The sequence below is a fragment of the Micromys minutus genome, assembly GCF_963924665.1.
Source record: "Micromys minutus genome assembly, chromosome: 7".
Lineage (NCBI taxonomy): Eukaryota > Metazoa > Chordata > Mammalia > Rodentia > Muridae > Micromys > Micromys minutus.
The window spans coordinates 21,626,140-21,653,298 of NC_137976.1; the positions used below are offsets into that span (position 1 = coordinate 21,626,140).

The 27,159-nt window shown below is 35.8% G+C and overlaps 1 protein-coding gene across 1 annotated transcript in view; it reads left to right on the plus strand.

The window, feature by feature from the left end:
- ROBO2 (roundabout guidance receptor 2) overlaps positions 1 to 27,159 on the plus strand; it is a gene marked incomplete at both ends in the record, with an annotated part of 484,272 nt that overhangs the window by 308,325 nt on the left and 148,788 nt on the right. The window lies entirely within an intron of this gene.

Here is a 27,159-nt window from a genome sequence, read left to right on the forward strand (position 1 = left end):
GACTATCCTTTGTATATTGACTATAATCCCAAAATTCATTTGTATGAAATTGTATACAACAGGAAACAGGTTTGAAATGGAATCAGTGTTACATGTGGTCCTTGGATATTCTCTCAACGGTCCACAAAGATATTTATTTCAGCAAGCACAAGTCTACAGACTAATAAAATGCCAGTTTAGAGTTTTACAAACCTTACCCACTGCTAATTTTGTAAGAAAAAGTGTTCTTGACACAAGATTTTGGTTATTTCCTAGCGTGTTCACTGTGGCTGATTTTAAATCACCATGGAAATATAAAGCAAACAAACAACAAGCCCAAGTGTTTTGCAACACAGACCTTCTGCTCTAAAAAATTAAACTTTTTATAGAAAAAAATTACTAAATTTTCAGTAGTTCTTATGGGCTGAAAAGTGAGTGATTTACAGGGTATGCATGAAGAGTTTTGGTGGGGTTCACACTGGAAGCTGCATCTTAGTCTCCCAAACTGTTTATCCTATCTCTATGTCTCATATCAACCCAAAGCTCCAGCAAGTGATGACTGTAGCAACTTTCATCCTTCAGGACAGGCTAGAGATGTGACAGATTGTTGCCTCTGTTTTGGCAAATACTTTGGAAAAAGGAGGACTTCCAGCTTCCCTTGGAGACATTACTCCTGTGAGCTCTGTGCTGAAGGAGTCACTCCCCTCTCTCTTCCATTTCTCTCTCTCTCTTTTAGTCACATGATTATCCTGTCTGCACCTTGGCCTATGCTTAAAAAATCTTAGATACGAGTTAAAAGTTAAAGGATTTAGGGGAAGAAAAACATGTTGTAATGATATTAAATCTTCACAATAGAATATATTTTTAAAAAGTTAAAGTCTTTAATTTCAGCCAAGAGGCAATGGCACAGGAAGGGAAGAAAAAATATAGATAAACAGGTAGATAATAGTACTGCTGACCTACTTGGGTTTTTTGAAATATTTTAGTATTTGGTACAACATACTTATGAATGGACGTTATATACTCAGTTAATTTGTGTTGTGCTCTTGTGCTCACTGGTTAATGTCACTTATATGGTGCTTACTGAGGAGCGAGCATGCAAGGTATTCAACACTCTCTGTGCATGCACTGAAGAGTTCCCTTTCTCTGGTGACAATTCTTCCATCTATTCAGATGTAACCCCCTTTCTCCTAATCTGTGAATAATTGAGTTTCTCTACACCTAGCTGTGCTGCCTCTTAATAGCTTGACTTTGTTAATCTCCACCCAAAAATCACAGCTACCACATTGCTTCAAATGTATAACTTCCTCTTGAACCCATTTCAGACGTTCAGATCTGTATATCAATCTGGCAACTTGACAAGATCTCTGCTCATGCAGGCTCTTCTTATCCTGCTGCTCCATCAGAGAATCTTTGCAAATGGACCTGCCTTTCCTGAAATTCTCAGTCCAACCACTCCTGTGACAATCTCATTTCTTCCTTTTCTCTTATCATCTTTGGGAAATCACCGAGTCCAGGGTGTCCCCTCCTAAACACCACTGCAGATCCATTTTCTCTTTTCTGATTATGTGTCACCATTCCAATCAACATCACCAGATATCTTCCTTGGAATATCAAATGTCTTGTTACATAGTTGGCCCAGGGCCATTCTCAACCTTCTCTACACTGAACTGATTGGAGTTATTTCCTGACCTACTTTGTAATCTTCAAGGCCCAGAATAACCACAGTGCACCTCCCATCTTCTCTCTTCTTCTTCCTTTGGAATGGTGTTTTTCCTGTGTTTGATCACATTCCTTCCACTAAGCAATCTGTGGTTTCTTTATCCATGGATAATTTTTGAATTCCTTATCTGCAGAACTCAACTAAGATCCTGTGTATCCGATGGTTCAGGTGATACCTGACAAGGCATGAAGCCCAGATGTCTCCTATCATGATTGTAGTCAAACAAAAGAAAAACAAACAAATAAAAAAAACAAATGTGTAAAAAAGATTTTAGTCTTACTAGAAAGACAAGAACTGTTGTTTGATAGAGGTCTATATTTGCATAAATAATCATTATTCTGACAGCCAATTGTCACTGTGAGATATGACAATTAAAATTTAGATTAAGCAAGAGACAGTTTCCAAGCAAGTATATATGTATACAAACTTCACTTAATATTTAATGGCCATTTTCTCATATATAATTGAGTGAATGTATCTGTTCAACAAAATAATTTATAAATTAATATATCTATGTATATTAAGTTCATTTTTCTTCTTGGACATTATACAATCTAATAGTTGCAAGCTTTGTTATTTCATATTAAGAAACTAAGATAATAAAAAAGGCCCTTTTATACATACTAAGAAATGTAAAAAAAATTGTTCTGGAGAAATTTCTATTTCAGGACATCCATGTTCTATAAACAATTCTGAATAAATACAATTTCCAAAGAGTTTCCCATACAAGTTCCACATCTCAAGCTCTATGCCCATGCTAAGGAGCCAAAGAATAGATACTAACTATACTCAGAATTGGTCTGGAATCTATTTAACACTATTGACCTGCTAAAAAACTGAAAGTAAACAAAGCAAGAATCACTGTCAATACCAAAGGGATGATATATGGATTCTCTTTGACACTGTTTTGTCTATACAGCAGTGTGCACATGCAACTCAGAGCTGTGAAGGATAAAGCAGGGCAGACACAGATCTTGAGAGAAACAAAGTAGCTAAGATTAAGGGATACCATTAAAGGACCTAGCTTAAAGCTTCCCTGATAGGCATTCATCAAGAAATTCTATAATCAAATGTGCAAAACCACCATGACTTAAATATTTAATGGGGGAAAACTACCTTCGGGTCTTTGGGAGACTCTGAGGAAATTAACACTCATCTCTGGAAGAAGGACTTCATAGGGAATTTAGAAAATGAAGACATAGTATGAACTCGGGCTATCTCTCATTTCACATAGAAAGTCGTCTGTGTTTAAGGTTTATTTCTATCTTCTTTTCCTGTTTTAAATATTTAACAAAATATAAATGTCCCAAGGTCTGCATTTCTTTGAAACTTGCCTCTTGGACTTGTTTGCAACTCAGTGGTTCACCTACATAGTAATCCTTTAGGGACAAAGTTTATGTTTGCTTTTAGGTTGTTTCCTGATTTAAACTTGAATAATCATATGTTCTCTCAAATTAAACATAATATTTAACAGGAACCATATAAAAACATATTATCCTGATTAACTATTTTGATATCATGTTTTTTTCTTCCCTTAGATTCACCACTTTCCAGACAGAGAAGATTAGTTAGCTCATAATTAGATTAGTTTGTTACAAAATTTCCCATTTGAATCCTGCTTTTTGTTTTCTTTCATTACCTTGATCATATACTCTTAGGTTTGGGTCTAATTCTCAGGCAAATCTTTCCCTGCAGTCTTGCCTTGTGTAGGGGAGGTAAGGTGTGTGCTTTAAATTCTAGTTATGGCTCCACAGTCTCTGTTTTGTATCATTTGCAGATTTCCTTACACATTCGGTTTAATACTCAGATGTATCATGCTGAGCTGATGAGAGGTTGTGAGACTGGGGAAATATTTTCTGGCATAATCACAAAATAGTAATTCATCAGGTTGTCAGCTTTTCCACCCTGTGGAATAAAAATTAACAAGCTATAGTAAAATATATGCATATGAAGAAATCCTTTGTATAAGCATGTCTATTGTGGTAGGGTACCAGAGGGGACTAATTGTGCCCCTAAAGTGTGCAATGTTCTTTCTTTGTTTTTCCTTTATCTCCAGGTTTTATTTTTCAGGGACTTGCTTTTAGGAGGAAAACTAAGTGCCAGCCTATGTCAACATTGCTACTGTAAGAAGACTCTGTTTTATTAATTATTCAAGTTAGCATGTCTTTGGGGGATCTTTGAGAATTCTAATATGGTCAGGTGTGACCTTCTGCAATGAGATGAAGAAAATAGAAACTAATTTATGAATAGAAACAGTGGATTAACATCATATTTAAAAATCATAGATCAAAAATCAAAATGCCATTTTCTACATACACACACACACACACACACACACACACAGAATGAGAGAGAGAGAGAGAGAGAGAGAGAGAGACAGAGACAGAGACAGAGACAGAGAGACAGAGAGAGAAAGAGAGAGAAAAAAACAGAGGAGGGGAGGGAGAGAGGGAAGGAGGGAGGGAGAAAGGGTGAGAGGGAGATAGAGGAAATTTGGATATTAGTTTTGATTAGAAAATACTTGGCATTTTTATTTTAGTATACAATTAAATGGATAACAAAGACTTATATCCAGAGGCTACATCTGATAGCCAAAATAGCACAGTAGCTATGAAGAAAACGTTCTGCACATCCAGGCTTTGTTTATACAACTGAGTTCATTGATAATAGAAGTGAACCCTTGAAAGTAGAGACTCTGGCAGTTTACACACATGGTTTTCTCTTGTGTGTTGTATGTACCGTACCTAACTCAGTCCTACAAAGAATCCTTAGAAAGCAGGATGTATGTAGCAGATGATGTGCTTCTGAATGCTCAACAAAACCCAGACCTTGTCATTTATAATTCTTTCATGAACAATGCTTCTTTCCAAATTATTGAAGTAGCAGTGTCTATCCAATACCATAAACTCAACCCATCATTTCCTCATCAGCAGTAAAATTAACATTTAATGGTGCATTAACTTTTCAAAAATTTCAAATTTTCATTCCAAATATGTTATAAATAGAATTTGCACCACGTGAAATAAGCTCAATATATTTGTGTTTTATAATAAAAACCTTGATGGGGGGACTGTAATTTTTATATCCCTTGAATCATACATTTATAATCTTTAATAGTATTTGAAGAGATAAGTTATTTAAATAGAATTAGTGATAAAATACCTAATATTAATTACATTCTGTACAAGTTAACAGATTTTCAGCATCTTTTAAATTAAGTTTTTGATTGACTCTTATTTGTGCTTACTAATAAAACATTTTTATAGAACTGGAAAATAATTTAAGTTTACTAAGTGAAATCAAGCTAGAAATGTCAATTATTATATTGTTCACTAAATTTAGCAATAAACTTTACAAATGAATATTGATGTTGCAATGACATTGTGAATTGGTAATTTACTACTTTCTCAAATTTCTTCCTGAAACAAAAAGAAAGAAAGAAGGGAAAAAAGAAAGAAAGAAAGGAAGGAAGGAAGGAAGGAAGGAAGGAAGGAAGGAAGGAAGGAAGAAAAAGACAAACCGTTCAAATACTGCTTATACTAAATACTGCCCTCTGGCCAGGCCATATTTATTCTGAATACTTAAGTACTTGCAGGCCAGTGTTAAATTAGTCCTCAGTCTACTTACTGCAATATGAAAAGCTAGAATCCTAAAAGTAATATTTCAGTTGAGGGGTAAAGATCTATGCTTACTAGCAACTCAAAACATCTTTAGCTTTATATTTAAAGTGCATTTGTACTTTGAAATGCATAGAATCTGGTTTTTCTTTATTAGTTAACTTTTCTGTTTGAGGTTTAATCTCACTCAGAATATCTCACTCTTCCTTTGTATACTCAGTATTAGACACAAATCATATGGCCAGACTCAAAAATACTCTTCTCCTCTTTCTGCCTGTTCTCCTCTCTATTGTCTCTGATGGTCTTTTTTTCCCATTTTTTTCTTGTCCTCTGTGAATCTCTTTATCTTTATATATAAGTATATTAAAGTGCAATACATAAGCTCACAAGTGACCAAAATGAGGAGAATAAGTGATTATGAATATGTTGGTCATAATTTAGCCATCTAACCTGTTCATATATGTGCACACACACACAAACACACACAAAGACACAAACAGATGCACACACATACATGCACACACACATACGCACACATGCACACACAAACACACACACACACACACACACACACACACACACACACACAAACAATGGCTCAGGGACCTTAGGAACTCATGGGACAGGGGATTGGAAGACTATAAAAGACAAATCTGAGATGAACACGTTATCTTCTGGACATGACGACACCTGTACAAGGGCAAACCAATGACTCAGCAGACATGCACAGTTGTCATTTTTGTTTGTAATGTCAGGAGATGTCTTTGCCATTTACAAAGCTGAACCAGGATGGCAATTGTATCCCCACTTCTCACACAGTTCAGTCTTCAAATTTGAACTGCTATCCTTTTCTCCTTCATTACTTACATGGCATATTTCTCTTCTTAGAAAAATTAAAATTAGAAAGTAACTGGTGTGTCACTCCAGTTTGAGACAGCTCTTGCATATTGCTGATATAGTCTATCACTTTCTCTCATGTGGCCTTTGGAAAGATTATTTGTAAATAACCAACACATTAGCAGACACATAGGATCTGACATGTAACAACATTAGACTCTCTGCTAATAGTATAAATATACATAATAAATAATTACTCTTAGGTTAATTAAAAAGAAAGTATATGGAATGAACACTAAGATTTTTAATTACTTCTAGTGAGTTTAAAATGTGATACTTAATAACTTTCACTTATCTATAATTCAATGGTATATAAGCTAAAACATTGTAGTCTTGCAAAAGATACCCTATTCCAAATGTTGTACTCCTTTGAGCTTAAATACTTAAAAATACATATAACAAAGATGCTGTGGTATCAAGCTGATTTATCATTTTACAAATTTTCAAATATAAAAATATTTGAATTTTGTAGTAGAATAACAAGAATCTAATCTTTATAACAGCTTCAAATAGCTTTTATATTTAATGTATATATGTATATATATATATATATATATATATATATATATATATATATATATATATATACATATATATGTACTTTGAAACTCACCAGTGAATACCTCTGTTTAAATACATTGGCTTTCTTTTTTAGATTTGAGGTGATTTAAATGATTATTAAAACTAAAAAAGCATTATATTTCATAGTTAAGGATTCCATGAAATATAGATATTTCTTGGTCATTTAAAAAATAAATAAAAATATGCTCTTTATAGAATTGTCTAATTATACTGTCCTGAAAAGGAAATTTATTATTACAATTGTATTTCATAACAATGACCAATTGGTTTTGAAAAATTTTAATATCAAATGGAGCTTTTTTTTAAATAAGCAAAATGTGAGTTCCATTTAAGACCATGTCTGATGTGCTCCGTAGATGAAATAACGAACAGGAATGACATGCAGTAATTGGGTCTGTAACTCCAATTACCCAGAGACATTGACTCACTTAGACTTATGCCTTTACTCATCGGGATTGTGAGATGAGCTTTTCTGTAGAAAAAAATCCACTATACCTTGCTTTGAATTCAAGAATTCCACTTTTCTCCCCTGTAGAGAGCATACAAGAAATCATTGGATTATTTGCTAATTGTGAGCAAATTTTGTATTGATATTTTTTGTCTCTCTCTAGCTAATGTTAATGACACCATATGTCAGGTCACTGAATACTTTCCAGCACCATCTAATTACTACAGATTCACTTGCTTAGATGAAATTGTGATGTCAGAGTCTAAATACAGGTTAAAGCACAGATAATAAGAAGGCACAGGTAGTTCTTAACCTTTTCTTTCGTGCCTCACTTTATATGGTAATATCTTACAATGTTTAGCATGTAATTTGAAACCAATAATGATTTGAAAGAATATTAATAATATTGTAATATAACTCTATATGGGCCCTATTTAGTTAGATACTGAGCAGGATCCTCACAATTAAATGGCCACCTCTCCATTTTCAAACTCAATTTTATGAATATAGATAGTCAAAGCGTACACGTCATTTCTAGCAAAGTGAATATTTCCAAGGTATCTTAACTTCTATAACAGGCGAGCAGAGTATTTTAAAGTGAAGATGCGTTAGTCAGTTCTCTGCACTGAAACCCCAAAATTGTTGCTCAATGGGTTTTATTGATTTTATTGAAATGGAGCTACAGAAAACAAAAAACAAACACAAAATATAGAGAATCTTTCACATGTACACAATAGGTTTTTACATGTGAAAATTCATTCCTCTCACAGGCCCAAAATAGTTGTTAAACCAATGTACCTCATCTTTGACATCTGTTTGAGCAGAACGAATCCATTTTGAATCCCCAAATCACTTTCCCTATAACAGAATGCAGTCAATGAAGCAAAATTGTTTGGGGGACATTAGGAAGTGAAAACAAGCCAATCAGTTGCTATTTAATTTCCCGGAGAGTCAAGTTCCTTAAGGAAGGATGGCATAAGCATCAGATGAAGGAAATCCTACTTATAAACCACCACTATTTAGAGGATAGTCTTTCAAGTATACTGAGTCACTCGATACTGCATCCCGCAACGTTTCATAACAACAGCCAATAGTAGCAAGATGCTTTGTTAACTGTGAGGTAGTTCATGAATATGTGCTCCTTGTGCATAGCAAGAAGGCAGAATTAATAGGGTGAACACAGTGCATTTATTTGCAGGTATTTATTTCATTTCTAAGTGTGATGGTTTCACAGTGTTTTTGCTTTTGTTCTGTTCTGTCTTGTTTTGTTTTGTTTTTTTTTTTTACACACACAAACACCTCCCCAAGAGAACTTGTGTTTTAACCTTGACACCATGTGGGGTGGTTAAGAGGTGGAGGTGGAGTTATTGAGAGGTTTTTGTATGGGAGTGTGAGCTTAGAACGGATTGAATATTTTTTCTTATGAAACACACTGTTACTGTCCATTGTTTGTTTGTTCTAGGAGGATTGTTATAAAACTGAACTGGACTTTCCTCAGCATCTTTGGCTTTTTTGGTGGTGCTCTCCTTGCAGAGGTGCCAGTATGGTGCCTTCTACATAGAGACTTTAACAGAGCCAAGCTGAAGCTGATGCCAAGGCTCTGAGTATCTGGCACTAAGAATGTCTTCAAAACAGTTCCAACTCTACTCCAGCTGAACTCAAGTTCAACTATTGAAGCTGGAAATGAAAGACAAATAATATACCATTGAGAGAATATCTATTTCTTAGGTTGATTATTTTCCTGTTCACTACTAATGAACAGGTTTTTCTTCTGTGTTACTATTGAGTAATAAATGTCTACTCCTCGAATATTAGGGAAAGTTTAAAGACTGAAAGGTTCATAGGTTGAGAGAATCTCATACAGTAACCCAGTTTAGCCTAGAACTCAGTATGTAAGTTAAGCTTCCTCAGATTCCCATGTGCTAGGATTACATTTATAAACCACCATACATGGCTAAAATTGTAATTTTATACACTGTTTTAAACTTATTATCCTTCTCTCGCTCCCTCCCTCCCCTCCCTCCTTCCTTCCCTCCCTCCCTCCCTCCCTCCTTCTTCTCTCTCTCTCTCTCTCTCTCTCTCTCTCTCTCTCTCTCTCTCTCTCTCTCTCTCTCTGTGTGTGTGTATCTGTGTGCATACCTCTGTTTGTGTAGGTCTATGTATAAGCCTGTGTGTGCATGAGGGATGTGAGCCTGTTAATTCTATTCTGTGCTCCTACATCCATAGTCCTGCTAATGAGCTTTTAATTATTCCCTCTCCTTGATGTTCCCTTATTGTATAACAAAGTTGAGACAAAGTTGCTTACCACCAAAACTGATGTCCTGGGTTAAAGTCATGTACACACACACACACAGAGAGAGAGAGAGAGAGAGAGAGAGAGAGAGAGAGAGAGAGAGAGAGAGAGAGAGAGAGAGAGAGAGAGAGAGAGAGAGAGAGAGAGAGAGAGAATTTTATGACAAAATATAATGCTAAATTTTATAGACTTCTAGTTATCAAATCAAAGTTAAGCCTACAATGCTTTCCCAGGTCTTAGAATGCTTTGCTGAGTAAGCCCCCCCCACCTCAAGTGGCTTTAGGTCAGGTATTTTGTTACAGCAATGTAGATAAGAGTAGAATGGCTCGGCAGATGTTTTTGTGCTCTGGAGGGTTAATGCAATGTGCTGTCATTCTGTTAAGTCTGAGATCCACTCCAGACATGTTCTCTATTCAGCCAAACATGTGTTAATTTTAATCAGAAATGGGTCCCTTTTTGGTTGAGCTTTATTCCACAAAGGGAAGAGAGAAATCTGTCTTTTATTCAGATCTCCGTCTACGCATGTTTCCATTAGAGTTCACTGAGAAATGACTCATAAAACCGACCATTTTATGCATCGCGGGACAGGTTTTGACAGAAACAGCTCTACAGCTTTTGCAATATGGTACGTTTTCGCCGCTTCAGCCGTGCGATGAGGTGTGCTTCCTCTGACTGCCACGTGCTTAGCTTGCAAAACGTGAGTTTATTTGTACAAAATTATTCAAGTGAAAAAGTGGTGTGTCTCACAGTGAGTCGTCGGTCCTTGGGCTGTGGGGGATCGCCTAGCATTTTATTACCTGGAGGACCGGGCTGTATTAACAGCACAGCATTACAGTCCTCTTACATGTAACCCATCCTAAAATAAAAATAATGAGCCTCATCAGTTTTGTAAGACTCTTTTTTGTTTCAGCGATTTAAGCTCTGGGTAAAATGAAATTTTGAAAACCTCTATAAATAGAAAAAGAAAAATCTGAGAGTCGTTGTGTCCCGGAATCTTTGGTTAGTCGGTTTGACACATACCTGACTGAATATTCAGATACTCTTTAGGCACTGTCCTCCCGGAGATCTTTCAAAGCGTATGTTATAAAGTTTGCAGTTTCTTATCTAGACTTGAGTATCCATTGGTTAAGCTTTAAATCTTTCTTCAGCTTTCTGAGAAGAAGATGTCATACTTCACTCCTACCACTGGCAAATCATAGGAATACTACTCACACTCCCAGAAGCCACTCTCTAGTGAGGCGTGTGACTAGTGTGTGCTTTATCAGTCCATGTCTTAGATTTTCGTGGCTAAGATATATGACCTCTGAAAATTCACTTTCTGAAACTCAAAATCATGCATTCAGTATTATCTCTTGAAAAATTATGCGTTCAGAGGGCACGTCTTCAATGTGGTACCCACAGGCTGACAGTGTCCCCAAATGTGATAATCATTACCAGTAGACCTGACATGGTTATTAAATATTTCTTTTCCTCCTTAGAGACAATTAGCGTATACTTTTAAAAAATGCTCTGAAAGTTTCTTGTGCCTATGACTTTTGATTTGTGAATATAAGGACAGCAGGTTGTGTTGAATAATTCTAAAGTCTACACTCTTCGGAAATATTGCACATGTCTTTGTGGTATTAATAAGCTAAAACAAGGTAAAGCAGAGGCAAGGCAGGGCAAATTTCTTTAGCCTATATTTAAATACACTTCTTAAAACAACGGGAGACATGAAGCCTGGGTACATGAAAATAAAACTGAAGGTGCAATCAAAGTGCTGAGCTAGACATAAATGAACTCATGTTTGAACCTTTACTAGGCTTCTTCTTCTGGGAAAGGAGGAAGAAGCTGAAGAGAGACCCTAGCAGGTACTCTAAGATGTGGGGACTGGATGTGAAGAAGAGAGGCAGGTTGAAGATCTGAATTTGGCATGCCAGTTTTTTTGGCTTCTCTGTCAGGCTTGACTCCAGTTCCCATGAAAACTGTTAGAACTGGGGGTGGGACATCAGGATGAGAGGGGAGGAAAGTGAGGAAGATGTATCTTCCACTGGATCTGGGCACAGAGACAGAGAGGCAGCATGTCTAACACAGAGCTGGGGAGGAGATTGGGCTACGGATCCTGAGCAGAGGGAAAGGTGAAGATCTACAGTTACCCTACCAGCTGCCTGGGATGGTATGCCCTAGCTCTCTTTGCACAGGCTTTAAGAACACTTCTCCACTGTTGGTGGGGTTGTAAACTGGTACAACCACTCTGGAAATCAGTCTGGAGATTCCTCAAAAAATTGGACATAGTACTACCTGAAGACCCAGTTATTCCACTTCTGGGCATTGACCCCAGAGAAGCTCTAACATACAACAAAGGCACATGCACCAGAATGTTCATAGCAGCTCTATTCATAATAGCCAGAAGCTGGAAAGAACCCAGATGTCCTTCAGTAGATGAATAGATACAAAAATTGTGGTATGTTTACACAATGGAGTACTACTCAGCTATCAGAAACAATGACTTTATGAAATTCTTAAGAAAATGGATGCATCTAGAGAATATCATCCTGAGTGAGGTAACCCAGTCACAAAAGAACAGACATAATATGCAGTCACTGATAGTTGGATACTAACCCCAGAAAGCTCTGAGCACCCCAGAAACAACTCACAGACTTTATGAAGTTCAAGAAAAACAAAGGCCAAAAAAAAAAAAAAAAGAAAGAAAAGAGAGAAAATGAAAAACCATTATGCTTAATCTTTACACACCAAGAAAACTTTGACTCTTTCCAGGTTACATATGGTTTTACATGTACTTTATGGTCATTGTAACTAGTAAGATTTTAATGCATACTCTCAAACCTTTAAAAGTCAAGTACTGACAAAAAATGTATTCATACACTTTTATGCAAAAAATGCTTAAAATCTGCACATTTGTTTTTTTATAATAGTTGTTCAATTTCTAAAAAAAAGAACCATTGCACTGCTGTGTTATGTTTCTCCCCTGTGATTCTTTTGTGGTACTGTATTTTTTATGTAAGAAAACTGCTGCCTATCTATAACCTCTAACCTTTCAAAAGCGTGTCCCTTATCCCACAATATTCATTCCTTGGGTATTGCAGTCACTGGTCAGTTTCAGTAGCTATAATCATATAACTGACATGCTTCATTCGGTTATTTAAAAATTTTTCTTCGATAGCTTAATATTCAGCATATGCATTGGCACTAAGTAACTTTACCTTTACCCAACTCTACTCGCTAAATTTTTTTAAGGTTCTAAACATGATGTAATCTCTATAAACCAAGGAACATCAGTTGATGTACTCTAAAAGGATACACCTCATCAACCAAGAGGTGCTTTCTCTCTCTTTAATTATTTTGCTAAAGCTAAGCTCTAGCATAAACACTGCCATGACGAGAAAATACAAACAAAAAAGACTATTAAGATGCATGGAAAGAGAAACACCAAGCAGAAGGGTGAAGAGAAGATTCCATAGGGAGCAGTCCCTGCCTATCTGCTGGATAGAGAGGGACATTCCAGAGCAAAAGTACTTTTCAACACGATTAAGCAGAAACAAAAAGAAAAGGCAGGAAAATGGGAGGTTCTTCTACCCAAAGTTCGTGTCCAAAGAGATAGAGAAGCATTGAAAATTCTTTGAACAGGGACAAGAAAAAAAAAAAAAGCATGGAAGAGAATGATTACTGAAGTCTGCTTTGTTGGTCGTGGTTTTATAAAAAACCATCTAAATATGGGAGGTTCATTAGGCCAATGGGTCTGTGTCTTAAAAATGCCCATGTCACACACCCTGAGCTGAAAGCTACCATCTGCCTGCCTATACTTGTTGTGAAAAAAAGTCTATCATCCCATTACAGTTATTGAAGTGAATGTGAGCGAGTTGGGCCTTGTGACACAAGGAGGCAAAGTGATCTGGGGAAAGTACGCCCAAGTTACCAACAGTCCTGAAAACGATGGGAGCATAAATTCAGTCTTGCTGGTTTGACAGTGACATCATACAAGTCATTCCACTCACTAGCAAAGACTACACATGGTCAAAAACACACCATTGCTGTGATCTTTCTGAACCAACAAGCAGCCTTACCCCATGTGCAGTCATCAAGAAGTATCTAGTAAATTGTAAAGGAACATAAAACACTGCCTAATTTTTAAAATAATTATTTTGCTTTTTCCTTCTTAAACTTCTATTTTATTCTTCCATGTCTCTATTACCTCTGTTTTTCTCTTGAGTTATTACAATATTGTAACTCTTTCCTTAAGAGTTAAAACTCATCAGATCATACATGCTTGCATTCCTGTTTTTAGAATGTTGGAAATAAGAAAAAGAAATCCTACAGGGTCCTGTATACTTGGGCTCCTCCCTGCATCCTAAGATGCTGATCTAACTATTGCTTAAAGTTTGATAAACGTAATATTTATTAGATGATGGGATGAGAAGGTAATTGCAGGATCTCATGCTTTGAAATGTAAATATTCTACTGCAACCGCCAGTCTGGTGTATTTAAATTCCACCTCATTCTATTCTGCTCACGTTTTCGATTTACACTTTTCCTCTCTTCTCTCCATACAGCCCCAAATACCAAAATAAAATCTCACTGAGTTAAGTTCTAAGGAAGATATAATTTTTAGTTAGGCATAATGATACTAGACAACCCGTAATTTGAGTCCTTCATAAAGTATCCCTGTCCTTTGTTGCAATCAGAAGAGTAAACTGCTTTGCTCTACAAGAGAACTGAGGAGACACTGGATAACAGATTTTAACTACCATTTCATTATTCTTTCAAGTTCATTATTCTGTGGAACTTTAGACCCTCTCTTGGTAGGTATCATTCAATATCGATAAGTTAATCATAGCTTATGTTTCAACTGTGTTTCCTGATAGTGGCTAACAGGTCTCTGGAAAGCAGACAACATGCTACTTTTTAGGATATACATTTTTAGCAGCAGAAAGACAAATAAATTACATACCAAGTAGATAATTCTGTGGTTTACTGTTCCCATTTGTAAAATGACAATGTAAAGACTTGTACCTTTAGAGATGACTAGAGACAAGGATGAGAATTGAAGTTAGTATGTATATGGTTGGTGTATGTGTGTGCCACGGTATTCTTCCTTTATATGAGCTCTGTGGATGGAATTCACCACCCCTGGATTTAACTTTTCTCATGTCCTTCTGACTACAGGGCAAGCCTTTTCTGCTGCTTTCTCCTCAACCCTTCAAAAGCCACTTTCCAAAGCAAAGCAAAAAACTCAGTTGAATATTTAATATCATTTCCAGAAATAAAATAGATGGGCAACAGACATACCACACACACATTCGAAGCAGTTTTCTTTTTGACTTAGACCCAGAATTGTTATTTAGATCAGAACCTCTGCCTTCTCTTTGGATAACATATTCTAATTTTGTGTCTCCCATTTTTCTCTATCCCTAACATTTCTAAAACGCATCTGTAGCTTAGACATTGAAGATATATAATATAGGCATATTTACGTGAATACATATCATACTTATTACTACTGAGATGATTTTATTACCATGATGTCTTATAAATAACTTATTTTATCTTCTTGTTTGTCTAAGATGATCTACCACTTTACCTGTTAAAACTGCCTGTTTGGAAAGAAATACATCTGAACTAAAAATATTATATATACCCTAGCAAAAACTATTCTCTGTCATCTATCACATGGTGAATATTTATTAAGCACCTTCCTCCTCACTGTGTTTTATTTAACTGTGGATAATTAAATATAGCCCAGTGTCTCCTCATATAATGGGATGATGTAATAATCACAGATGTGTGTGCTAACAGTCTTTTATTTGATTATAATCTAAATTGTATGCCATCCCCACAAATTAATTGCACTCTGAATTCATCATTCATTGCTTATTTTTATTATTGCTTTATTTCTATTAAACGGTATATTAGAAAGAATTGTAGATAAGTTATTGTTATATTATTTATGAATATGAATTTAAGTAATTATAAATTTCATTGTACCAAGGAATCATTATAGTGAAGTGTGTAAACTTTAGTTGCTATTCCAGATAAACTCTGAAACTTATTAATACTCTCCATTACTTCTGCAAATTAATAAGTGTTTTTATTTTAGTCAGTCATTATGTCCCACTAGATATCTAGTTCCTAAAAAGCAAAGCCAATATTTTATTTGCCATTATTTATTAGGTTCCATTGGAGTGCATGGCATGGGTAGGTTCTTTAACAATCACTTTAATTTCGAGTAATAATTTACTCAAATCAAAGATTAAAACCAAACTGACTGTTATATAACATAAACTGTCATGAAGAAAATAGTAGTCACTATTAGGGTGATTAGGGATGTCTGAAGTATCTCACAGATGCATTCTGTTCTTTTGACCGGTTTATCTGGTCAGCTCATTGGATCTCTATCCTCCCTTCCATTTGGGGTTTAGCACTACATTCACTCCCCTCATAAAAATAAAACAAGATTAAAAAAAATAGCAGGAAGAGGAGGAGAAAGAGGAGGAGGAGGAGGAATGTAAAAAGTCTTAATTGGGTCTTTCAAATAATGTAATTGCAGAATGTTGTCTCTTGGTGATATAAATATCCACTGGTACATTCCTCTTGTGTTTTTAATCTTGTCCTTCACATTGATGTGTGTGTCCAGTTGTCCTCTCTTGCTTACCAATATAAGCATAATTGTCTTTGACAAAGGAGGTAAGCATTTAATTTGGGGTTTTGCCTTTGTATTTTCCTGGCTTTGGCCTTGCTAAATGTAGCTGTCTCTGGCCAGCACCATTGCTTTCCATATTTGTAGGTTGTCATCATGTGGGTCATGATACAGGTTAAACCACAAACTTCCTTCCAAGGAGACAGGGATCCTTTTGTTTACTTATTCCAATATATATTGAGGCAGGAAACTATAAATATTTAATTTCCTATTTATACTGTTCTAAACATTTCATTGCTTCGTCTCTATAGCGAAGTACTTTCATCCATAGTATATCTGATTTGTAATGTTTCACAGCTTCAAAACATAACAGTCACTTCCTTTCAATGTTTATTTTTTAATGAAATTTGTTCATTATATATTATCTTAAAAACATGAAGATTTTCATTATTGTTAATTTCATCTAATTTGAGTTTTATGTTTCCCATTTGTAATTATTTAAAACATGGCTTTTTCCAATCATTTGTAGTGGATGTTGAACTATTGCTCAAATGCTGAGTGGAGCAGGATATAGTTCCCCATGGTTTCGGTCAGCTAACCTTCTCTTGATAAAATGTTCATTCTTAAACCCAGCCTTCATAAGTAATTCAGTGTACCATCATCTGATTAAATAAAAGAGACTTAAAACTAGGAGATAGCAAGAGTAAATGGATGAGTAATTCATTGCTGCTGATATAAAGTACATATTTTCATTCACTGTCTACTTCTAAAGACCAGAAGAATGAGAATGTAGTGGTTCTTTGCAACCTCATAGGAAAAAGAACAATATCAACTAACCAGATGCTCCCCCACCCTGAGCTCCCAGAGACTAAACCACCACCCAAAGAGCATACATGGAGAGGCCCATGGCTCCAGGTGCATATGTAGCAGGGGATGGCTTTTGGGGGCATCAATGGGAGGAGAGGCTCTTGATCCAGTGAAGTCTTCATGTCCTAGGGTAGGGGAATGCAAGGGTGGAGGAATGGGAGTGGGAATGGGGGGAACACACTCATAGAAGTTGTGGGATGGGGAACGGGACAGGTGGTTTCCAGGGGGATCCCAGATAACATTTGAAATGCAAATAAATTAGATATTCAATAAAAATAATAAAAAAAAGAAGAAGCAGCCAATTTACCTGCTGTTACAAGGAGTGGAGTCCCTACTAATTAGCAAAGCTTATACACTTGATTAATGACCAAGCCTGTTCTCAGTTCATGGGAAAACGAACACCGGATTATTAAAGGAACTGGAAAAATTGTTGGAAACAGTTATAATTACTATAAAAATTTTCTTTTTGCAGATGCACCATTAATATGTACAGGGGAAAGAAATGTAGGAACACTTTTAAAAAATAAGATCACATTACTGAATTATTACAGTCATAGCTGACATTGTTAACAACAAATAGTTGTGCCTGCAATTAAAAATAGATGTTTGTAGAAAAGAAACAATAGAAATGGTATTTGAGAAACTTGAGTTATTTATTTAATAGATATCATTGTAAATCAAGAAGGATGGTGCACACTGTAATTCCAGTCAGAAGAGATCATGGGTTTGAGGCCCACTTGAGGTTCATAGTGAGAAGAGGAAGAAGGAAGAGGTGGAGGAAGAGGTGGAGGAGAGGCAGGGGAAGGAATGGTGAGAGAGAAAAAACAGGAGGAAGGAAGGGAGGGGCGAAAGGAGGAGGGTAAGGACAAAGAAAACAAGAAAAGATAAAAGTGATTTAGAAAAATGTAAAATAAGTAGCAAATACCACCAATAAAAGGATTTGTGTGAATATATGCTCACATGTAAGATTATATTTGCCATTTTTCTTGTTTCTCTTCATAAGTTTCCTTAAGCTAAATAAAACAGCAAAGCTTCTTTAATAAATTGTTCATGAAAGAACAATGTGTCTTCAGTATGAAAGCAAACTTGTATTTTCCTTCCTCTTATTCAAGTAAAAGCCAACTGAGGCAAAGAGGCTGTGCCTTCTTGTGACAGAGACTTACAGTAATGATTCAGAGAATATTTTTTTACTCACCCTGAGTTCTGAGCACCTGATTTTAGTATCCAAAAATAAAACCACAGCATAATCATAAAGCGTATTGTATATAATACTACAGGAAGTATTAAATAGAATGTGTGACTGGGTGTCCTCTAGTAGGATGCAATCCTCTTGGAAGTGTTTTACTTGTGAACTTTTTCATAGTTGGGACAGAGGGCAAGTAAAATGAGAATATGGAGATCCAATACTAAAAGGCAGCCTAGAGACCTGGCGCATGACTATTTGTGATTCATTGGTCGGTTTGTGGACAGTCTTGGGACCAACTAGCAGCCATCTACAGGAAAATCTATCTATGATGTTTTCACAAAAGCAAGAAAAGATACGCAATTGGCTGAAAGCTGTGTGCAGAATTCTCATTCTGTTCTGATCTAATGTTATGTTTTAATGGACCAAAGTGAGAAGTTCAGTGTCAAATGCAAAAAGGGGAGAAAGTAAGCAAACTTTACCTCAATGATCCAAGACAGCAGCCCAAGCGCAGGATCTTAAGCGCCAGTTGTGCAGCTTTCCCTAAGTGTGATGTAAGGAACTCACTGGAATGATAAGAAAGCCCATCATGGAGGAGTATACTCTCTGAAGAATAAACATGAGTTGTTCCACTAAGACTCTGCAAGTGGTTGTCTTTCTTGTCTCATCTTCAAACGAAAATCTCAGTTACTATTGAAAGGTGGTGAGAGCAGACAGGCTGGGAAACTCTGTATTCGAGCATCAAACTCCACACTCCCGCATTACAATTTTCTCAATGTCAAACGTTTTAACAGATGTTGGTTGCTTTACAAATAGCTCTTGGTATTTGCTCCCACAATGAGTAGAGGTCTCATCTCCCACTTACCTTTGGTAGAGTGCACCAAACTCCAACTTCTAATGCCTGTGCAATCTGCAAGCTCTATTAACCCTGCTTGAGTATCCCTTGATCACAATCTCCAGAAAGTCAATCAGAAATGGCACAGGGTGGCCTAAACTGCCTTTAAAACCTTTATATGTATGACAGGCATTTAGTGAAGAAATAAAAAAATACTGAGGAACAGGCTATTTATGATTTTCTAGAAACCCATATTTATATTTTTATTTTCTTCCCAGTTGTTGTTTTCTGTGATTTTTAATGATTTTAAACATTCTTTTTTTTCAGATTTTCGTGACCAGTGTTATATAATATTAGGAACAAGTATATAGCTAAACATTATAAGTTATACAAATATTCCTGTAGTAAATTAAACTACAAGGAAGTAAAACTCATGCTATGAGACTTGGAACATAAGATGTTGTATTAAGAGAGGGAAAAAAAGGTAAAAACATCTGGCAGTTTATAGTAGCTAAAAAAAGAGGGTGTTTTAAATATGGAAAGTAGTACATATCACAATTGTGTGAGCTAAAGGATCATACATTAAACCACAGCAGTGCTCATAACAACAAAAGGGAACAGGGTCATACTGATCACTAACATACTCTGGCTTCTCTTCTTTTTTTATGGAAAGACACACTACACAGAACCAAACTCATATTAGAAATTTATTCAAATATGAAAGTAGTTCTTCATGCATTTTGAATTAAAAATAGATTTAGCCTGATGTTCAAATCACCATCTCACAGTAGGGTGTAATAACTGACTTTCATGAAGACTGTAGTTACCAAGTTAGATTATCTTTAATATACTTTGATTATTCAGTTACAGATTCATAAATTATTTTTACTTCAACTAATTTTCCATCATAATATTTTAAAGTGTTTTCTAGAATAAAAAAAATATCTATTTTAAGCCTTGGTTTCTTTTCAATCATATTAACAAAATAAAATTAGGATCCTTGAAATTTATATCTTTTCATTCATTTTGTTTTCTAGCGTACAAAAAATATTATTGTCTTTCTTTGTCATTTTAGGAGGGAAAACATGGTCATGTTATAGGCATGTGTCTATTTATCCACTTGGAAATAGAAGTATGGTTTTACAGGTTTTTTAATATTGTAGTCAGAGAGATATTTAAATCCCTACTACCATATGAACAACATGTTGATCAAACAAAGGCATGTCTCATGTGTTGAGTTAGTAAAACTTGTAACTACAGGGCAAATTTCTTTCATGGATGTGTGATAAGTAACTATCAGTTTTAATAACAAAACCTGAAATTTGTTATTAATGTTTTTTGACAGAAAAACATTTTTGTGTCCCTTACATGCTAAAAATGGCTATAGAAAGATGATCCAAAAATGATCACTTGTCTTGCTAGAGGAGAAAGCTTCATACACGGGAGGGAATGGAAGAATGAAGTAGGAGGGATGGTTACTACAAATGGTGAGGACACTTCTTAAAATGAGTTCTAATGTAGCACAGATTCTAAGTTGCATTCTCATGTGTAGAAGAATGCTTTTCAAATTTTTGCAAAAGGATAACTAGACAGCTTTAGGAATGTCTGCTGTGTGAAGAACAGAACACAGAAGGATCCAGACTCAAAAGAAGAGTCTTCAGTCAACTGCCATACAGCCCATGAGGTCCAATCTCAACCAAGATAAGAACAGAGGCCAAGAGTGAAATTTGGGTACATGACACCATCAGAGAGAGGTTCTTGCTAATGTATCAAATGACATAGGTGTGTGTATCAACATGTAAAAAAAATATTTTGTATTCTATCACTTTTACTGATTGAAAAATGAGACACAAAACCCTGGAGTCAAAAATAATAGATTGTTACAAAATTAAAATGAAGTAAAGCTACTTAATATTGAGGACTTGAACATATACTGTGGAACTTTGTATTTTACAAATGCATTATGTTAGAAAACAAACTGTAATAGGTTACTATATATTCCTGACATAATGCTATGGTAACGAAGATGTCTCCTTTATGACCTTAAGTGAATTTTAACAAACCTTTTCATGGGATGACTTTAATACAAACTTAAAGATGAGAAGACAAAATCCAAAGTGTTGTAAAGAAGGTTCAGTCATCAACTATCACTATTCTATAAAATAATTATATTAAGACCCGTAATTATTTCAAACTTAATCTACACACATATGCATCATTTTATCTCTTTTTATGTATGGTTATTTTTAAGACATGCTCTCATGTATGCTAGGTTGCCTAAAACTTTCTAGAGAGCCAAAGCTGCTCTTGCAATCCACATCATCCTGGCTCCCCCTCAGTATGCCAGGATTGCAGAAATGCATCATCATCCCTAGTACGTTACAAACTAGTTTTAAGTAAAAAAAAAAAAGTCAGATCTGTGCTTCTATTAGAAAGTACATAAAATAAAAATGTATAGCAATCTCAGAGGGAAACAGTTACTTTACCATCATCTTTTGCAAAGACAGTTAATATGTATTCTAAAGAAAACTCCCCTAATAAACTTTTCTGTGGTGATAAGCTTTTATATTTCAAAGAGGTCACCAATATTCCCATTTGCATGCTTTAAGTACATTCAAGAATCCCAGTGTATGAACAGGAAAGAAGAAAAACGTTTTTGTAAATAAGTATCCCATTTAAGAAAGTATTTGTTGATAGTAAACATCTGTGATGTTTCCAGTCTTTCTCGAGTTTACCAGTTTTAATCCTTTCCCTGTTGGTTGTTTACTAGATCCTCCTGTGCAAGACTAGGAAACACTTCTCTACACTGTAAACCTGATATCTCAACACCCTAAATTTTTCTGTTGTCAAATAAAGGCCTTCTGCAGATGTTAAATAAATGAACTTAACAAAATCTCTGATGATTTTACTTTCTGCCTTAAAATGATCATAACAAATAAAATGTATCCTGATCAGGCTTCTTGGTAGGCCTTTTCCTGTCTTAAAGATGTTCTGTTTGATAAATTGACCCACTATTCTGTAGAGTAACATTTTGTCTCACCAAGTGACTTTTGCAAGAAATTTGTCATAGCTCTGTGACTTAAAGCCAGCTGGAATAAATGATTTTTAAAGCATTCTTAGTCAATACAATTTTTTCCATTTAAGTGTTGTATTTCTACAACACCAGACACATATATTTATAATTAATAAATGCATTTACAAGATTTAGCTGTTAAAGAAAGAAGGCGAGGCAGATGTGGATCATCATCTGGGCTCATTCTATGTTTCCCAATATTTTTATTTCTTCAGTGGAATGTGTTATTACTAGTTTCTTCAGGCTCTTCCTGTTTTATGTACAGGCAAGCACATTCCATCCTGTTTATTTTCTTCTTGCCCATTACTAACACATTAAGAGTCATATCTGGCAACATGTCTCCTTTTTGTATTTGTTCTCAGATAATCCAAACTTTTTCTTGTTGTGCTTTCCAACTTATAAATAGAAAAATTTCTAAATGTCTTAAGCATGGTAAAAAGACAATCTCTCTTGAAAATATTTCAAACTCACAAAGTATTCTAAAACTTTTCCTTAGCTAATTAAATGTGTAGTTAATAGTTGTCAAAAATCAAAAGTGAATAATTGAATAATAAAGCATTTTCTTTACCTAACATTAATAGATATTATCAGAATTGTTTGAAAGTAAAATAATAAAAATAAAATCTATTTGGTCTCAATTAACCAAGGTTAAATTAAATACTGTTTGTTAAATTAAATATCCTGTCTGTAATCACTTAGGGAAAAGATATACTTTGGTAAAAGAACTATGGAAATCTGTTCCTTTAGAGCCTTACAATGTAAATAGTCATCTGAAATTTAATTCCTTAAATTAAAATTGTGTGTGTGTGTGTGTGTGTGTGAATGCAAGTTCTCATAAGAGTGATTTGTAGTAATTATCATCTTCTATTAGTAATTGTATGGTGTTAGGAATAAAAACAGAACTGTATCCACTGTAGGACCTCTGCAACTCTATCCTTTAGATATGTCTACCACTTCATCTTTGATCTCTCAGTCCTAAAGCTCAATGTATAATAACTAATACTCTGCTTCTGCCTTTTTAAATTACCTACTTTCAAGGGTAAATGATATCATTATTCAACTCATAGGTCATGATAACAGTATTTATTTCAGAAGAAATGAATACTTTTCCCTTCAGCTACTTGAGATTAGAAAGTAAATGAGATATTAGCATTTTTGATAGCTATTAAAGGAAAAGAAGTAGAAGGGTTAATGTTTGGTGCATGGAAATGTCCAACATTGCAAATTGTGCCCACTGGTCAATTGTAGTAATGTGCATGATATTATGATTTACCTTAGATGACAATAATTAATGTTTGATAGGTCTCTCGGTAAATTTTTTTCAGGTTTGAAAATGATCCAGATCCTCAACCTTCCTAATGCCCTGACCCTTTAAAGTTGTTCCATATTTTGTAATGGCCCTAAACCATAACGTTATTTTCATTGCTACTTCACAACTATAATTCTTCTACTGTTATGAAAATAATGTAAAAGCTGGTGTTTTTCCACGGTCTTAAGTCAACCTTAAAAAGTAGTCATTGAACTCCCAAAAAGAGTCCCCCAGGTTGAGAACTAATGTTCCAGATGAACAAACTGTAAGTACTTCGTAAGTCAAGGTAGATATCCCTTCTCAGAAAGTTAGTTACTCCTAAGGAAGAAGTAAGCAACGCTGTTTCTTTTCTCTCTCATTTTTTTTTTTTTTTTTTTTTTTTTTTTTTTTTTGTGAGTAGAAATGTAGTAAGTCTTAGGGCTGCATGTACTGGGAGAGCTAAGGGTAAGATATGGCAAGTAAGCAAAGTAGGCAAAGATATTTGCTTCCATGTAGTTAAGGTCATATATTCTGTGATGAAATAGTCATCTGTGATGTCATGCATATCCAAAGAAGAGATGACTCTTTAAAATGTACTTATTCATGCATTATCATTATTTATGATTACTATTGTCATCCTTGTTGTGGTGTGCACATAGTATGCATACGTAGGCATACAAGTTAGCATGTGCAGATCAGAAGGCAACTCTGTAGAGTTTCAACTCTTCTACCTCTGGATAAGTAGAGTAGCTTTATTCTTGAGGCATCTCTCAATCCCTGCCTTTCAGAGGGCCCCCCTTTCAGGCTCACAGTACACATGCTTGGGAGGTTTTGCCACCAGCTAAACTGACTGGGTTTCTTTCTGCACAGGGGCTAAGTGAGCAGAGGCTACAAATAGCGGGAGTGCTTGCATCCTGTTCCCTACACAGGTCTCTTAAGATAACTTACAGTCAATTTTCTGGAAGCCACACATGCGTGGTATCTCAATCCAGTCTAGGCTCCAGACACGATTTTTTTGCTCCAAGGCAAAGTGGCCTAGGGCATCATATCTATCAACACTAAGCTGCAAAATAGAGAACATGTGCTTGAACTCTGCTTAGAGCTGCCAGATAACCCACCTTTGAAAGAACTGGGGCTGCACAGAATTCAAAGCAGGTGAATTTGAAAATGTGTTAGCGGAGAACTGGCACATCCCTGAGGCCTGGGGAGGGGAGTAGATTCCCATTTGTGGTCCTCTGAACAAGTTCTTCCTAAACTTTTGTATCACAGTACTGTATTATACCTCACCAAATTATGTTCAGTAATAAATCGCACATTCCGGGTGGGGGGTGGGGACACAAACAGCTTTTTAATTAAACACCATTTATTTATTTATTTTAAATACTTAATTACTTTTGTAAAAACACATGGCACTTTCATGGGACACTGAATGTGCCTTATGCTTTTCGGAAACAGTATTTGTGTCTAGTATCAGTTTGCTTTTCACAGTATAAAGGGAAAAGGGGGAGGTTTCTGGGGGCAGGTGGACTTGCTATCAATAAAGCCAGACACTCAGCTTTTCCTAGGTAAACAAAAGTTGTCAAGCGCATTGTGTTTCAGTCACTCTGGCGATGAAATATCAGTTTTCTGAAATAATTAAAGCACAGTCTTGTAGACATCAGCATTCATAAAAAGGGCTGAGCTGTGCTATGTGCTTTTTTTTCCCTCCTGGTTAGCTGTCAAAACATGGTGATGTTTGGGGAATTTCCTGTAGATCAGGAAAGAGATGACTGCATGTTAACATTGACATTCAGAAATCATTTGGTTCGAGGGAAAAATGTGTCCATACTTCTTTGGTATAGAGTTGCACGATGCTTGAGCCTTTTTCTCATTGGCTGATCTGAAAGTAAACACGGTAATTCTGAGTTAGGGAATGCATCCAGCTTCTTGTCATGTAGCCATCAACTGGTACATTTCCTGAAGAATCTGAGAAGTCAGATTGCATCCGTCTCAGCAACACTCGTGAGAGCAGAGTCATGCTATTCTGCAATGTGGATATATACAAATCCCAATACTGAAATGCTCACATTGAAGACTCTGCTAACATGTGGCACTTGATTATTTAAATATCACAGATTCAAACCTAATCCAATGCAGGCTAATATTGTTCCTGTTTTGTTGTTTGTTGTTGTTGATTGGCGGTTGTGTTGTTTTCTATAAGAGACAAATGCCACCGGTCTACTCTCCAATTTTACAAAGTGTAAGGAAAATGGTGTTTCTCACATCTTCTAATTTGCAGACTTTGACACAAGGATGATAAAGAACCTGGTTAAAAGTCATGAAGCAATAGAAAATTTCAATCAAGAAAAATCAAACTGAAAGTCTAGAGGGGCATTAAAGTATATGTCTCTCTCGTTCAAAATCTGTTCCTGCATAGGTTCAGGTGAAAGAGAAGTAAAGGCAGTTTAGAGGAACTAGGTTTCTTGACAAGAAAGGTTAACCTTGACCTCCTCTCTTCAACCATCATTTCATCTGCAGGGGTGGGAATTATTTTGAGACCCTGCCAATAGGTAATAAATAACACATAAATTCCAGGACACCCTTGCACTGTAGGGTGCCCTAATGTGTAATAATGCTTAGACTCCTGAGTTTATAACTCATGGCATCTGGCAGTTAGTTGGCATCGTAATACATGGAAATCATGCACATCAGAATGCACTATGGGAGAAAAATAAGAGCAATGATGCCTCTGTGCTGAGGACAGGGTAGAATGACAGGGAGACGCTCCTGAGATCATGAACCTCTGTGAACAGAGCTTTGTTGGAATGCTGTAAACGCTAATGCCTTCAGTTCAGACTACCAAGGTGGGAGGAGAGATATGACCTATTTGGATCATGAATAAAACAGTGAATAATATTTACTTGACAGGAGTCTTCTGCTTACTTTACTCAAATGGACAGATACAGGGAGAGGGGAGAAAAGGATCCTGAACTTTGAACTTAAACATGTTGCATATGTACATTTGAAACTTAAAGTGATATTTAAATAACTCTATTCTCTCTCCCTCTCCTTCTCCCTCTCCCCCTCTCCCTCCCCCTCCCTCCCCCTTTCCTCCCTCCACCCCTCCTTCTCTCTCTCTCTCTCTCTCTCTCTCTCTCTCTCTCTCTCTCTCTCTCTCTCTCTCTCCTCCATACAGCAACTCCCCTGGCCTAAATCTTTGGGACCAGTGAACTTTCCAGATATCAACTTCCCAATAAACCAGCCTTGTATACATATACATATATATATATATATATATATATATATATATATATATATATATATATATTTATACAAAAAAACCAAAAACTGAATTGTATTTTTATAAATATACAGAAATGATAATTGATTCCCTCAAATTTTTTGCTTGCTATGGCCACAGGGTAAAGGATAGGTGAATGCATCGTGGTAGAGAAACTGAGAAGCATTGGATGCAGCCAACAACCACCTGCAAGCAGCCATTCTGGCATCTACATGTTCTCTGCTTTGGCAGAAGAGTTGTGGCTCATGGAATAGAAACAAGGCTGAAGACTCATATTAGACAGATGGTCACTTGTAATTACCCCATCAATGTAAATTCCATTAAAAAATCTAGTATGTTTACTTCCCTGTTTATTTATTTATTCCCAAACTCACATCTTAGAAAAGTAACAGTCCCCATCAGAAGTGCCAAAAAAGTGCCCTGTCCATTGGGGACTATATTGAGCAGCCTTATTTGGTGA